At 41.6% G+C, this 16,340-nt stretch overlaps 1 protein-coding gene across 2 annotated transcripts in view; it reads right to left on the bottom strand.

Annotated features, from left to right (window-relative positions):
• Window positions 1–7,012, bottom strand: part of LYPD6 (LY6/PLAUR domain containing 6) — a 113,327-nt gene extending 106,315 nt beyond the window's left edge. For both annotated transcript variants that reach the window (XM_015245197.3, XM_031678583.2), the window contains exon 1: window positions 6,775–7,012. The gene's annotated coding sequence lies outside the window, so the exon portion shown is untranslated. The remainder of the gene's footprint in view (window positions 1–6,774) is intronic.
• Window positions 7,013–16,340: the final 9,328 nt, after the last annotated feature.

Genomic DNA, 16,340 nt, shown 5'->3' with positions numbered 1-16,340 from the left:
TTGTCATAAACTACAAAATCTCTCCCTTCCATCTCAGTCTTCTGTGATCCTTCTCCCCCTCCCCCCACCCTCATCCTCACTCTCCCCATCCTCACCCCCCAGCCAGTCTTTATAGCTTCTTCTCTACAAAAGCGGTCAATCTATTCAACACATTCATTGAAGGCTTCCTCTGTGCAAGATAATATGCTCATGCTAGCATTCAAGAGAAAGAAGACATGATGTAATAATAAGCTAGAATGTAAAAAGCCATGTCAGTGCAAAACACAGGTATATGTAAAAAAATAAAATTTACACTGATGGGGGAATCAGGAAAAAAGACTTCTTTGAGGAGACTGCATTTGAACTAGGCCTTGAAGGATTAAAAAGACTTGTCAATTGGGAAATAATGGATGAAAAGACACTCCTGACCAAGGACATGTCTGACCAGGAACAAGTCAGAATTGCTACAAAAGTTTCTGAGAATTCATTCGGTTGGATGACTAGGAATATGAATTAAAAGGATTCCATAAATGAAAATTCTTCTATGAAGTTATACATAAAAAAAACCCCATGTACTTCTAATACCATTCTTTTGATCCTGTATGGAAAGACCCTACATAAATGCAGAATATTGCTTCTGTTAAAGTCAGTATTTTTAAGAGTTAATATTTTTAGAACACGTGAAAGAAATTAAATGTATTCCACATGGATAATCAAGTCAAAGAACAGTGAAGATCTACATAGCAAGAAAAGAACAAATTCCAGGGAGATATGCTAGATGTTTTAAATTTTTTATTATAGATCTCATGCTCTTAGAAGCCAAGACCTCTGTCTTTTTAACTTAGCTTGTTCTCAATATCAACATTCTGCCAACTTTCAGTTGCTCAAAACCATTTTATTAGATCAGCATCATTGGGTAGTTTTAAATGTCAAAAAATATATGTTGGCTCCCCCTCATCTGGAATTTAAAGTTTAATTAGTGCAACCCCCTGATTTTATAGTTGAAGCAAATGAAGCCCAGACACAGGGTGCCAAACTTGCTAAAGGTCAATCGGCTAGTTAATGGTAACCAGTTAAACTGGGGGAAACTCAATAACTTGCCCAGGGTCACACAGTTCTGGCAAATGGTGAGGCTGGAATGAGAACATGGGAGATCGAAAGCCTCTAACCTTGCTCTGCACTGCCTCTCTGCCAGTGGAAAACTGACACAACCCCTCATAAACAGGTAGAGTCCTATAGATGAAAAGCTATACAAATAAAGAGTAATAAATGCTATCACTCTATGCACGAGTAAGTGTATATATTACCTAAATTGCTTTAATGGCATAAAGAAACTAGTATTTCTACATGTCTTGATGTAAGCAAATAATGTGTACATTTGCTAGTTTATATACTACATGGTACTAAAAAGGGAGATGGAATGGGACGAGAATAATGCAATCTTTATTTTTCCTGCTTTTTAGAGCACAGATTAAGAAATATATTTTTGAAAATGTGCACCAAAAATCCTACCACTCAAACACATTAACTGTATTGTTATTTAATCATTTAGAATGCTTAGAGATACTTATTTTAGTAATTCAAGTAACAATCATGATATCAAAAAAATAATGACAGAGCGAGTAGGACAATCTTGGCTTTAAGAACCTCTTACACCTATGGCTTCTAAAAAGCCTATAAAAAGAGAAGATTTTACACCCAATACTTCTGTTTTGCCCAGCAATCCATTACGTTGCAATCATTCATGCATACACCTGAATGTTTTTTGGAATGACTTTTAATTTTACCTTGCATCCCCTCTTGGCAAAAGAGAGAGTAAGGATGAGCAGATGAGATGCCGGACAAGAGACAAGGGTATTTCATAGTCATTGAGCTTATTACTTTCTGTCAAATATCTACAGATGTGTTCTAGTTCTAGTTTTTTATTTTCATGAAAAAGAATCCAAGTTCACTCTATTTGTAACTGTGTGCATGAGAATTTGACTTCCGGTATCTGCAACCTCATAGAGCAAAAAATGTCAAGTAGGTAACCAGTTATGGTAACTAGTCACCAACTATAAGTATGACCCCCAATTAGTAGACTGGGAGAAAACTAAAATTACCTGATGGGGACATCATACTTGGGGCTTCTCTCAGGGCCATGATTCTGGAAACTGGAAACCCCTTATAAGATCCTGGAAGCTTTCTTTGTCTATGGAGTTGTTACAAGAGATGCCAGCTTCCATTAACTTGGTTCTTCATATCCCAATAGTTATGGCAAAAACGGAATGCCTTTTAATTCCCCAGTTCTCACTACCTAGGGAAAGCATGAGTGTTCATCTTCAGCCACACTTTTTCCTAGTGCCAAATATCAAAAAAAAAAAAACACAATTTTTAAACATGCTGCCTTTTCTATATAGGGAATTCTGGGGGTAAAAAAAGCAAATTTTTTAATCACAAATTTTTCAGAAGACATAGAAACAATAATCAAGTGAGTCTTTCTTATAGTAAGACTATATGAAATCTGAGGTTACAACACTATATCTTATTTTCATAACACTTTTTCTTATAAGAGCAATATATGTTCATTGAAGAAAAGTTGGCAAGTATTGAAGAAAAGGAGACAGTAAACACATCTCCAATCCCATAAAATCCAGAGATAGTCACTATTAATGTATTGATGCATTTCTTTCTATGGAGATAGGTGAACAGATAAGTAGAGAAGATTTATACAAACTTACTCAACTACACATTTTTTAATGGTATTACACTAATATAGAATTGTATATACTTCCTTTTTCTTAACATTGACTTTAACTTGGTGGACACACTTTTTTTTTTTTAAGAGAACTGAGAGAATATTATCCAGCTAGGTTGACCGCTGATGGGAACAGAATTTAAAAACATCTATAAATGTGCTTGGGATTGCTTTTCCCAAGTACACTTATCTTCAATCTTCCATTTTGACTTTAATCTTCTATTATTTTTCTTCCCATTTAGGTTGTCTTTTAAGTTATTCCTATGGTTCAACTTTATCAGCATGGTTTTCACTTACCCATAAGAACTACATATTATCTGTAAACATTTATAAAAGTTGAAATAAAACCATGCCCAACTAGTTCCCGGAAGAGCTTATTTGTCCACTCAGACAAGTATCTATTTATCTCCACTCTTTATTTCTTCTTTCTTGGCCAAACGAAAAAGTCATGAATAGGGAGGGAACTGGGATTTGAAATCCAGTCAGGTTTCTTGAAAGTTTTTAAAAAATCACATTTTCTGCAACACTTTAGCACAAATAGATTTCTGCCTTAAACTCTAATACATTATTCCCCTTCTCTCCAAAATAAGTTGTAGTACTGTAATCTGTGTTCACTTTAAATTCTGATCTCTAGCTGTCCATAGGGACATGGATCTGGTTTGATGGCTCCAGGGTCCTACCTGAAACTGTTCCCTTGACAAGAGCCCCCCAAGGCCACCAGCAAATGTCCTGGAGAGCTGTCACTTACACACTAGGGTTCAACACGCCTGACTGATGGCCATCTTGGTGATTTAGTATCTAGTCTGTTGATTAGGTCTGGAGTATCCTGAGCACTTGACATCTTTTGATCTATTACCTCCAGTGTGTTTATTGCTTGAGAAAGCCTGGGTATAGGAATACTACTCAGCAAAAGCAGAAGCAAAGAAGTCATTTACACTGTGTTCCCTTCTTATCTCTGAGTATATGTATGGTACGATGGAAGCCAAGTACTTCCACAATTCTCACTTCACAGTACGAAAGAGCCTTTCATTATTGTTTTTGGAAATCCATTGCAAGGATTTTGCCACATTCATTTCTGGCTATCTCATTTTTAGCGTGCCTGGGATCTGTTACCCTTCACGGGCTTAATTTAATAACCTGACCCTTCAAATATTCCTACCTACATTAATGCAAACAAGATTAATTCTACTCATCTTAATAAATATTACACAATATCACAAACACAGTAAACAATAGTTTTCCAAGAAAAGATCTGCAAATGATGGGTTTTTAATAAATAATCAGATGGGCAGGTCCGTAAGCTTCTTATTGCTAGCTATACAAGTGAAAATATAACCTCTCTTTAATCAGTGTCTTCTGTTGCATTTGTAAACTAGTTAATGAGGATTTCAGGACTTTTGTCCAACTATTTTATTTTTATTTTTCACTTTTGGCTTTTTTTCTGGGCAGAGAGGGGAGGTAATTAGGCCTTTTTTTTTTTCTTAATGGAGGTACTGGGGATTGAACCCAGGACTTCATGCATGCTAAACCTATGCTCTACCACTGAGCTATATGCTCCCTGCCAAGGACTTTTGATAAACGTTTTTTGTTTTTTCCAGAGTGGTTCTGGGTTTATTTAAGTAAATTGTTTTCTAAGTCCTTTTTAAAATTCAAACGACACTAATTAAATAATCATTTATTAGAGCTTTGTTGTAACTGTCTGTTGAACTCATGAGGAGTTTCTGCCTGTAGACTGGGAGACGGAATTTCTCAAACATCTCTGCCACTACTAGTCACTTGATTTTCCTGAAGCACTACCGTAAGGACATCATTCTTCAGGGTTTTGATGATTTGTATTTATAACAACTCATTAATAAAAATAATATATTGCTTTGAAAATGATAGTTCCTTAAAAACCATTATTAGCTTTCTCCTTAAATGTTTATCAGCCCACACATTAGTGGGAGCTAAGTGGTACTTAGCAGAGCGCAAAGTCTTTTGGGAATGGTACACAATGGTCCCAATGCTATGGGTGGAACAGTAAAAACAGGTACAGAAATTAGAACCTGGAAAGAAGGAAGCCCAGCATAAAGAAAGGAAAGGAGGGAGGGAGCAAAGGAGGGAAGAACTTGGAAAACAAAACAAAACAAAACAAAAACTTGAACTCTGCTATTCACCTTGGAAAAGTCACTCAATCTCTGAGAGCCTCAGTTGTTCCACCTATAAAATGTGGGTGATACATGATTTCCTCAAAGATTCTTTAATTAGTAGATCTCAATGTTCCCTGTAAACTGTACAACATGATGCAAAGGATGGTTTTTTACTTGGCATTATTTGCTATAATTAACCTCATTTACGCAGCTTATGCTATAAACATTCATTTTATAAAGACTATCAACAGCTTCAATACGTAGACCCAGGAAATCATATCTACATTTTTCGGGTGTGGAAGCATTTCTGATATTTTTAACCCAAAAAACTAATTCAAATTTTTAACAGCCTTTGTGTGTTTACAAGCTCCAAAAGCTTACTGTATGCTCTCAGGACTAGAGTTCTGTAAAAACCATTTTTTAGCCAAGGAAGATTCTTTTAAGTCCTGTTTCAGTCTGGTGCCTTTAGCCAAGGTGGAAACTAAAATTGAAAACAGACAGATGTTTTACATTTAAATAGGTTTAACATAAACCTGCATTAAGCCATTTCATGGACGATTGCACAAATATCTTTTGCAAACTTAGTACACGTGAGCACATATACAGTAACCCTTAATGTCTTATAAGGTGCAGATAAGAAATAAGGTGCAGATCCAAAACTCTAAACAGCTACTTCGAGTTCCTCTCACTGAAAGAAAATGTAATGGCTTTCAGGGAATTGCTCTAATAATATCGAGGCATCTGCAATGGCTGGCCAGAGCAGAGCAGAACAGAGTGTATGTCACCGTAAGTCAATTTAACAAGAAATAAGCTTCCCCCTGGAGATTCTAAACTCTCCAGCCTCCCACAAAGAAAATTGAATTTTGGAGGTCACACCTTGGGTAAATTACCAGAGGGAGAACCTTAACATTCTTTTTGTCAAACGCTCTGGGATGTCAATGCTATTCTGCCAACAAATTCGCCACCAAAGAATTGCCCCCTCCTCAACACCTTCCACCCCCAAATTATAACAAGTCCTTAGAGTCCCCTAGAAAATGGCAAATGATTGTGACACTTAAGATGCCAGGGACCAACCACGCCAGATGCAATCAAGCTCAAACATCAAGTTTTGAACCGCGCCATGAGGAGCAGGATCCATACTGAGCGCAGGGGTTTGGGGGCGGGGAGCTGGTGAGACTGTGACGGGGGTCAGAGCGAGTCGGATAGACCCACCGATAGAGAGCTTTAGGTTAAAAGAGACTATTTAGCCAAACATAACCAACGGAGCTGCTTTTACTGAGGAGAAAAGCAGGTCGCCAAGTCAAGCCCAGGCGAAGCCCTGGCTCCGTGAGTGAACTGCCCCCTAGCCGAGTCCCCGGAGTGGGTGGTCGGAGAGCTTTGCGCGTTCTCGCAAAGGCGGGAGGCGCCCCGGCTCACTGCACCTGGGGCACTCCCCGCCACGGCCGCCACCCCTCTACCCCCAGCCCCTGCACGCCCCGCAGCAACACGTGGGGCGCTGCCATTCCACCGCCCCGGTTCTCCCTTCGGCTGGAGTTCCTGGCGGACGCACGCTTGGCCCTGGGAAGGTGCTGAATTATTCCTGGGAAAGATTCCTGCAGCGTTGAACTTGGCTGCTCCTGACATTTCCATCCCACCCCCTGCGCGCTAGCGCTACACACACGCACGCACACGCCCCTCTGGACCTGCCCAGGTTACGCGCAATGCTGGCTGCCCACTCAGGGGTACAACACCGGAGCGGGATGCAGAGGCCAGGACCCTAGCTCTGCTGGCCAGGGGCGAGGAGGGTGTAGGCGGAAGGACTGTCCTAGCACTAGGTAGTTCCAGGGACTCAGCCCACTCCGTGGCTGGCCCAGGCCCCGCATTAGCTCGGGCCGCTGGCACGAGCCCCGTCTCCTTTCGTGCTCTCCGGGGAAGCCCGCCTCTACTCACCCGGGCTGCACGCGGATTCCGGCCGCCAGCGGCAGTCCGCTGCCCCATCCCACGAACACTGCGGCGCCCCCAGAGTGTGCAATGCGGAGCCCCGCCAGCGCGCGGCCGGAGCCGAGGAGTGCGTGGAGGGAGCGAAGGAGCGAGGGAGGGAAGGAGGGGGAGAGAGGGAGGAAGGGAGGGCCGCGGAGAGTAACAGGGCGGCGGGGGCCGCGCGCGCCACTCCCACTCGCGCTGGGCACTCGCCGCTGCCCGCCTGCGGGGCCTCGCGGGCCGCCGGGCCAATCAGCGCGCGGGGGGAGCCGAGCCCTCCGCGGGGCGCGCTCATTGGCCCGGAGCGCACGACCCAACTCCGGGAGAGTGGGCCGGAGAGCCAAGTCTGCAAACTCCCGCCCGCGCGAGCTGACGGTCCCGCGCAGGTGGGGTACCCAGCTGCACACTCCGGCCGGCTGGGCGAGCCTGCTGAGTTCTGCGAACTGAACCGGGAGGATCTGAGACCTGTCCTTGAAGCCCGTTCGCAGCAAGCGTTCAAAACGAGCAACGTTTGCTCGGGTTGCTCTGATCCCTTCCTGTGAGCGACCCCCTGCGCCACTCGCCTCACCGTGGCCGGTAGCTGAGTGGTAGGAAGCCTGGCCATGTCAAACGGCCCCAACAAATCCTGCTCCCCGCCACCCCCAGGGCCGTGCGAAACCCGCTGCAACTGAGTACCGCAGCTTAAAAGCAAGTCGAGCTCTGAACCCAGGGCAAACCTAGACAGCTTGACGTTTGCAGCAGAAGACCCACACCGCGAGGCGGACCACGGAGTGGGGGAGAGAGCCGCGGAGCGGGTGGTGGTGGCAGTTCCTCGCGAGAAAGTGAGTGTCCAGTTGTGGGTGTCAGTGGGAAAAACCCCGGGCTGAATTCTCCCACTCTCTGCCATACATTTCCTTATAAGGCCCCTACCCCCAACCTCCCTGGAGGAATTGATTTTTCTCTTCCTTGTTATAAATTTTGTTTGACTCTCCTGGACTTTTCAATCCAGAGCCTCAGATGGGAAGCAGAGAGTGGCCCTATTATTCCCCTACTCTGGGCACCGATGAGGGCTGGCAGTGACCGGTGAGTGACCAGGGAAGGTCCCCAGAAAGGACTGGAGGAAGGACTGCGGGTCTGTCCGGGAGCTGGGAGTTTGTCATCAGCTGCCCCACCATCATCCACCTGCTACCCGGCCTGCAGGCTACCTTCGCGAGGACGGCCCGCCCAGTAGCTACATTTGTCCATCTTTGAGGCCCCTCTCTCTCCTCTTTGGTATTTCTATTCTTCGAGATTCTTGTCAGGCAGATCTCTGAATCTTCCTGACTCTGCTCCTCCCTGTGATCTACTCCCTCTTAACATAAAAATATCCCCCCCCCCTTTTTAAATTTCCCTCCCATTCCCTATATTTGGAAGGGTCTCAGATAATGTATTTTTGATTAACAGCTCCTGGGCCTCAGAAAGTTTTTGTCTTATTTAGTTTATGTGCTCAAGCTCTAGGTTCAAGTGGGCAAAAATAATTAGCACTCCTTTAGAGTATTTGGACACGGGAGGTGATCACTGCGGGGCTGCCTTCCTGCAGGGCTCAGCACATTGAATGAATTGAACATGAATTAATCAAACAGAACCTGGAAATGTCCCTCCGTAACTGGGCACGTCACCTCTCTGAATCTGGTACTAATGAGGACATGTCCTCAGTGTCATCGCTGCCTCTTATTTAGTTTCCAGGGAAGAAATTCTTTCTACTAAAGTTCCCGTCTATGTACTTAGTTCACTTGATTCTTTTAAAATCTTGACTCAATTCATAGTATAGTCAAAACTTGATATTTGGGTTCAAAATTAAGTTCAGTATATTAATGCAGTTCAAGAGACTCTAAACTCCTGGTGGAGACTGAATCCTTAGGAAGTCTTTTCAAAACTGTATTTCAGAAGAATGATGGAAGGATAGGCACTCAATATGTCGGCAGTGATTATCTCTGTGTGCTGAGATAATGGATAATTTTTTGGGTTTTTTTTTTCCAATACTTTGCTGTATTTTCTAAAGAACATGTAATACTTATTAATCAGGAAAAACATTTTTTAATATGTTAACTCTCTATATACAGTGCTCCTCAGGCATCAGAAGAGCTAAAGCATTCAATTCTCCCTCTACTCTACCCTTCACATCTTATGAATCACCAAGTCCCGTGAATTCAGTCTCCTAAAACAGTTTTAGGGTCTGTCCCTCCTCAGCATCTCTACTGCCATGGCCACACCCTTATCATCTCTTACCAGGGCTTCAGCCATGATCTTAACTGCTCTACTGACCTTGTCACTTAAAAGCTTACAATCCTTCAGTCTCCCCAACTCCGCTGCTATGAAGTGCAAGCCTATCCTGGCTGGTGAGGCCTTTCCTTCCCATCTTGATCCCTGCCTTCCATTCCAGCCTTATCTGCTGCACCGACACTTCCCTTCATGGGATGATCCTACCCCACTGCGACTTTATGTCCTTCCCACAGGTGCTATGTGACCCCACATGCCCATGGCTAAGGCTGTCCAGTGCTGGAACACTGTGCTTCTCTCCCCAGCCCCACCCCCACTCCCAGCCCCACCAGCAAGTTCCTACCTCTGCTTCCAGACTCACTTCAAATGTCACTTTTTTAATGAGATCCCAGAAGCAGATTTAGCAACTCCTTGTCTCTGTACTTCAAGAGCAAGCACTTTATGTACTCAATGATTGTTAACCCAGCTCCTATTATGTGCCAGTCACTATGAAGAAAATATATGTTGTATTTGTTCTCCTGGAGCAGACCGTGAGAGAGACAAACATTAAGTCCTGTCACACAAATAAATAATTGCAAACTGAGATAAGTGCGACAAAACCACTACCTGTGCAAAAAGAAGCATGGTTTACTGTGAACATGGGCCAACCATAGATCTTACCACATTGCGTTATAATCTGTTGATTTATTTGTGCAAAGTTCTGTCTCTCATCATATTCATCTGCGTGCCCTCATCTAGAACACAGTGCCTGGCTCATCATAGGTGCTCAGTAAAAATTTTTAAATAAATGAATGAATGAATGAATGAATAAGTGAATGGGTATCTGAAGCCCCCATGAAGCATTTTATTTCACCTATTTACATGCTATAGTTGGACAAAATCTTAAAGTCTTTAGTTCTGTGTTTTAAAAATCAGTATTATTAAATCCTTGTCCCATCTTTCATACTGTAACCTGGTTTTCCCAGCATAAATTATCTAATTTCTTCTTCTTTTTGACGTCACATCAGGAGACATAGCTAATGTACTATTTGTAGATAATCTATTGTTGCTAGGAGGAATTTATTCTTTTTTTTTTTATAAATTTGGCTTTTAACATATAAATATACGATTTTAAGATACAAAGCGCAATCCATAAAAGAATAAACAAATTGGACTTTATCAAAGTTAAAAATGTTTGCTCTGCAAACAAAACTGTTGACAGAATGAAAAGACAAACATAGACTGGGAGGAAAGACCTACAAACCATACGTCTGACACAGGACGTGTAGCCGGTATATGTAAAGAACTCTCAAAACTCAGCCATAAGGAAACAATCAAATTTATTAATGGACAAAAACATTGAACAGGCATTTTTACCAAAAAAGATATGCAGATGACAAATGGCAGATGAGAAGATGCTCAGTATCATTAGTCATTAATGAAATGCTAATTAAAACCACAGTGAGATACACAATGAGATTAAAACCACAACGAGATAACACTTAATAAAATGGTTTTAAAAAACCGATGACGTCAAGTACTGATGAGGACGCAGAACAGCTGGAACTCTTGTTCATTGCTGTGGGGATGCAAAATGGTACGGCCACTCTAATAGTCTCACCGCTTTTATAAAATTCAATATATGCTTATCTATATGGCCCAATTTTCCACTCCTCATTATTTACTGAAGTGAAATGAAAGGTCTATATTCACACAAAAAGCTCTAAACAAATATTTATAGCAATTTACTCACTAAAACCTTGAAACAACTCCAAAATGCCTCAACTGGAGACTAGATAAACAAAATGCAGTACATCCATAGAATCGAATACCACTCAATAATGAAAAGGAATGGACTGTTAATACAAACAACATTATGTATCCCAATGCCCTATGCTAAGTGAAAAAAAAAAAAGACTCAAAGACTAAATGGATGAACTGGTTAGGAACGACAGAAGCAGCAACATAGAAAGACTTAAGGTTTTTCATGATGGTGGACCTGCAATTTAAGGTCTGGTTGATCTGTATTTAGATCATTCATGAAAATTCCACTCAACAGTCTTCATGAAAGAAGAAACTGTGACTCTCTTATTTACTGAAATATCACCAGTGCCTCATACGTTGCCAGTACAGAGTGGCTACTCAGTAAATACTGGTTAAATGAATCAACAGATAAGAATGAAGATAAAGCTGGGATTTTACAGGACTGCAACAAAATTTTCCATTCAGATGAGTGTTTTCTCCTCCAAAATTGCTACTTTGTCACATTACATTTTTCATTCCAGTGATGCTGCTCCCATTTCAAAATATGTTCCCTTCTCCTTTCTACTTATTAAAATATTGCCCTTTCTTTAAGGAAAATTATTTCCCTTAAATAAATTATTCACTTTCTTTCTCTCAAGCAAACAATAAATTTAACATGTCTTGATATTTTACTCATTTTTCAATCTTCCAAGTAGTGTCTAGTTTATCTTCTGTTTCTCTACAACAAATACCAGAAGTTTATATAATAGGCACACAGTAGAAATAAAAATCCAGATTATATGCAAATCTTGAGAGATTTTTGGCTCAAAAAACCATCATATTTCCAGATGTATCACTAAAAGTAATTTTCATTTATTGGACACTGATGGTTGACATTAAGCTCTGGAAATATCATTAAAATATTTCTACTCTAACCAGTTCGCACAGTCAAGTGACGTTTAAAAAATCATTTACAGCTAAGCAGTTATGGAATTTATTATAAGAACTCAATTTTCTCCACCAGTTTTTCTATCAGGAAACAATAATCTTGGCTGCCAGCAGAGACCCCTCAGTTGCTTGAAGACATCAATCAGTTTTATACCTGTTTCTATCAGGGAGTACTTTTTGCATAAACACAGATACCACCCTACATAGAACTGACACTGTAATTCTTCCCATAAATAAAGTTGTCTTCTAATTACCATCTGACCGTGCAAATATTGGAGATTAAGGAGATGAAGTCATGAGAGATGGGCTATGTAAGTTAAATAGGATATTGTAAAGCATGAATCTAAAATGGTCTAAAAGTTTTATTACCTTCATTTTCCCCAGTGTCTATCACTGAGGTAATCCAGTACTGGTTGAATTTTTGCCTCCAACCCTGCTTCTGAACTCAGGGCCAAGAAAAAATGAGATAAAATTTCAAGAGGTTAGATTTTCATCATTTCATCAGTGTCTTCCCTCATCCCCATTGCTGATGCCTTTAATTCCACAATCAGAACAAATTTCCTTAGCCAGGTTGCAAAGAGGGCTTATCTTGAATCGCGTGCTAATCTGATAATGGCTGCCTGGAACACTGTGATGACAAGGATCATGAGGCCAATCTGATGGCTCGATTAGCAAACCTTTGGTGAAGGAGAGCAATTATCATTTCAGTTTTGGACACATGCAGATCGGCGTGGCTGTAGAACATCCAGATAAGGTTCCCCGGGGGTGGTCAGATATGTGGGCCAGAGCTCATTAGAGATAAACATTTTTGAGACTGAAGTATAAAGTTTAAACTCTCTCCACTGTCAACTTGTGCCCAGAGCAGACATGTGCTGTGCAGACATGTGCTGAGACCTCACTTGGCTTCAGCGCCCTTCTGAGTTCACTGTTCCTCAGAGCCACCGCCAACAGGCAGTTGTCGCGACCAGAGATGTAAACAATTTCACCACATGTCATAGGATTAATCCACATGCAGCACCTTATGGGTTAGTACAACAGGACGGTAGCTAAGGAAGTCTCTTATGCTAGTGAGGGTATTATTCAAGTGACTGACCGTGTTGTCCAGTGTGGTTAAAAAAGAAAAAAACTCAAGCTTGAACTTAAAAATGAATTTTTTCTCCTCCTCAATTCCACAGATTGGAACCAGCATAATTCCCTGTCCTTGGGTTAGCCAATTCTTGGACCAGGCATACTTTCCTCTCCCTGTGTTAAATATTACTGGGACCAAACAAAAATAGCCTAGCTCTTTGCTCCAGGGAATACCTGCTCCTGGAAAATAAAAGTGTGTGTCTATTAAACTGCTTTTGCATTTCAAGGCTAACTTCTCATCAAGTGAGTACTTCCAGATTCTCGCCTTGCTGTGCCTTCCAAAGGTATTATGTCATAAACTCTGCCCATTCCAACCAGCTCCTGCTTTTCAAGACTTGCCTAGAAATCCCAGCTCCAGCTCTAAAAACTTCATACATACCTATGGGGATAAATGAAGGGAACTCAGATGAGAACAGAGGCTCATTATTCAGAGTTTGCTATAGCAAGAGGTTAAATCTTGTGTTTGACAGAGACTAAAAACAAGCAGAAAAGTGATAAAATTGTATAATTATTTCAAAAAAGGATGACTTCTGGTATGCTCTGATTGGAAGTCGTCATGGAGAAGCTGGAGGCAGGTTAACTAGAAGGGGGGAATCCTGTGTGATTGGTTTGAGGGGCATATTTGGCTCTCGCTGGATAGTTCTGAGTTGGTGGGAAGGGGGCAAAATTAGGGGAGCTGTCAGTCGTTGACCAGCCTTCATCATTTTAGGCCAATCGCTGCAAACGTTGTGGTTTGGCTTCCTGGGCTAGCTGGTGCGGAGACTGGGGGTCAGAGGTCTGTTGTTACATATCGTCTGGCCATTGTGCATTTACATGTTTGTTCTCTCAAATCCTTCCCTAAGTTTCTGATTTTGAGTCTCTATTAAGACTGTCCAGAAGGTGTTGTCCATATTACAGCAGAGCCAATAAGTTTAGCTTTGCTTGATCTACATACAGATGTTTCTGCAGGTCTTTTGAAGAGTCAACAATGAACAGTCCGTGTCTAGTACTACACATGGATGTGATGGAACTATCTCCTTCCCTTTTCTCCCAGTGACAGTTTACTTCCAACAAGAAAACAGGATTCTCCAATAAAACTGTACAGTTTCTAGGAATACATCTCTGCCCAGTGCCCTCTGTGCAGGGCCTGGCTGTCTAACCGTGGGAGATCCTCGACTGTCCCAGGCTCCTGGGCCCAGCTGCCAGGATCCGAGCAGCCAGTCCTTCCTCTTTGGTGGAAGGCATATGGCACAGTCTTGCAAGCCTAATACGGAAGTGCCCGTCTACCAACATTCTCCATGACTGGTAGATTGAGCAAATGTAGAGGTGTCCTGGAACTGACACTGTGAAAATACACAGTATAATCAAATGAGGACGTGATGAAGTTCCCTGGAATTCTGTGTTCAAAGAATAGTAATGTGATTTGCTGACAGAACACATTCATTCTTTTAGCAAATATCGATTTAACAAAAGGCATCTACTAGAAGCTGAAATGATGAGCAAAACAAAAACATGGCTGACACCATGTCTCATTGAGCTTCCAGTCTAGTGAGGGACAAAGTCATTGATCAAATAATCTAACATAGAATATGAAATATGAGGGTATTAACAGAGGAAACTGGAAGGTCTCAGCAGGTTTGCTTGAGGGATTAAATACCAAACTTGCTTCATTATATAATGTGCCCAGGCAGAAGGTATTCATAACAAGACATTAAAAAACTCATCAAAAAATCATTAGTAGATCTCTGCTTCCAGCTAAGATGGGACAGAAGTTACCCTCTCCCTGGAAATAATAAAAAAAAATGGACAGTCTCTGTGTGAAACAATGATATGCAAGATACTGAACATTAGACAACAAAGGACAGTGATCCCTGAGGGACAGAAATTATTAACCACTACACATTTATTTATCAGCCAGTTCCATCACTGTTGGGGATGGGAGTTCCAACTATGGAAAGAGGGAAGAATAGAATGGACTCTGAGGTAATTAGTTAAAAAAATGAGGTGTCAATATGAACTCATTTTCAAATTTAGATACAGAAAATTTATATATATATGGCTATGTTTGTTTTCATACATAGATATTGATACAGATATACATATCCATACAGATATAGACTTCCCCTCCTAGTTCTGTTCATTGACAGGGCCTAGAAGCAATCACATCCCGTGTAGTGAGCACACCTAGCACCAGATCTTGGCTTCTAAATTCCATTCTGCCCCAGAGTAGCCAGGGCACCTTAGAAACGGGGCTGATTCCTGGGCTAGGGCATGGAGCATCCTGTTGCAACAGAAAGTACAGAAAGACTCAGCAAACAAGGAGGACATGTCAAAAGGATGCAGAAGCCAGCTTAAAGGGGCTGCCACTGGCCAAATCTGGGACAATCTGAACATTAAAATAAATAATAACAGCAAAAGACTGCAATCAGTTCAATAAAACAAGGACAAATAACAAGTAATGGTATATAATTTCTATAATTGAATATAAATAATAAGATAATAAATAAAATAAGGAAGGAGGTCTTAGTTCAAGCTTCCAACACTCCCACCTTGAACTTGGGCAAAATTTTCTGAACTTTAATTTCTTCCCCTATAAAATGGTGCTAATAACAGTGCCTATCCCTAGGGTGGTTTAAAGGATTAAATGAGATAATAGGTATGAGGAGTGCTTTGGAAACAAAACACGTAAGTGAGGGTTTATATGCTATTCCCAGGACTTGGGAATATGGAAGAACGGCTCACAGTGGTGTGCCGAGAACACTAAGCTGCAGTGGGTTGCTGCTAGAATACTTCACCATGGTCCCAGAGAGAAAGAGAAGCCCTACTGTGTGTGTGGGGGGGGGGTGGGATTGGGAATTGCTATGCTCCAAAATCAACAATCATATTGAAGAACCATGAAGCAAAGGTGGTGACTCTGAAAGCTAAGAGCTAAGAGCAAATTAAGAGCATGCACAGGTAGTAAGTAAATGCAAGAGTTGCTAACTGTGCTAATTTTAGAAACCACATTTCCAACCAATAAACCATGTTTCCAACCTACCTACTGGTACTTCAGGAGAGTGGGCTAAATCATCTTAAAGAGATGGAAGCTATGGACATTTTCCCTGAAAGATCAAACAAGGTAAATAGATGTGTAATATGTCCTCTTCAAACTAACAACTACTGTCAACTTTCTCTCCTGCTAATCAGCTTAAAAGAATGTCTTCTGTTTTGCAGCTAACATTATTGCCTTTTGATATGAAGAAACATGAAGAAAATGTGCATTTTCCTTTTTCCTTATAACTCTTAGACTAATATTTATTTTTAAATTAAAAAAAGAAGAAAGTCAAGGAGGAGAATACAGTTTCCACATAAAACTTCCCCAGTGGCAAATGCTGTGGATGTTTCTGTTCCCAGGAGGAGAGAACAGGGAACCGTGTAGGGAGGGCTGGGACACTGCAGACCTGGGTTCTGGCTGTGCCCTTCACGGGAGCCTGGGAGATGCTCATCCAATGTCCATGCTCCTAACTGGCAGGGCAGGTGCC

Source organism: Vicugna pacos, chromosome 5 (genome assembly GCF_048564905.1).
Source record: "Vicugna pacos chromosome 5, VicPac4, whole genome shotgun sequence".
Lineage (NCBI taxonomy): Eukaryota > Metazoa > Chordata > Mammalia > Artiodactyla > Camelidae > Vicugna > Vicugna pacos.
This window is presented reverse-complemented; position numbering and strand designations above follow the sequence as displayed.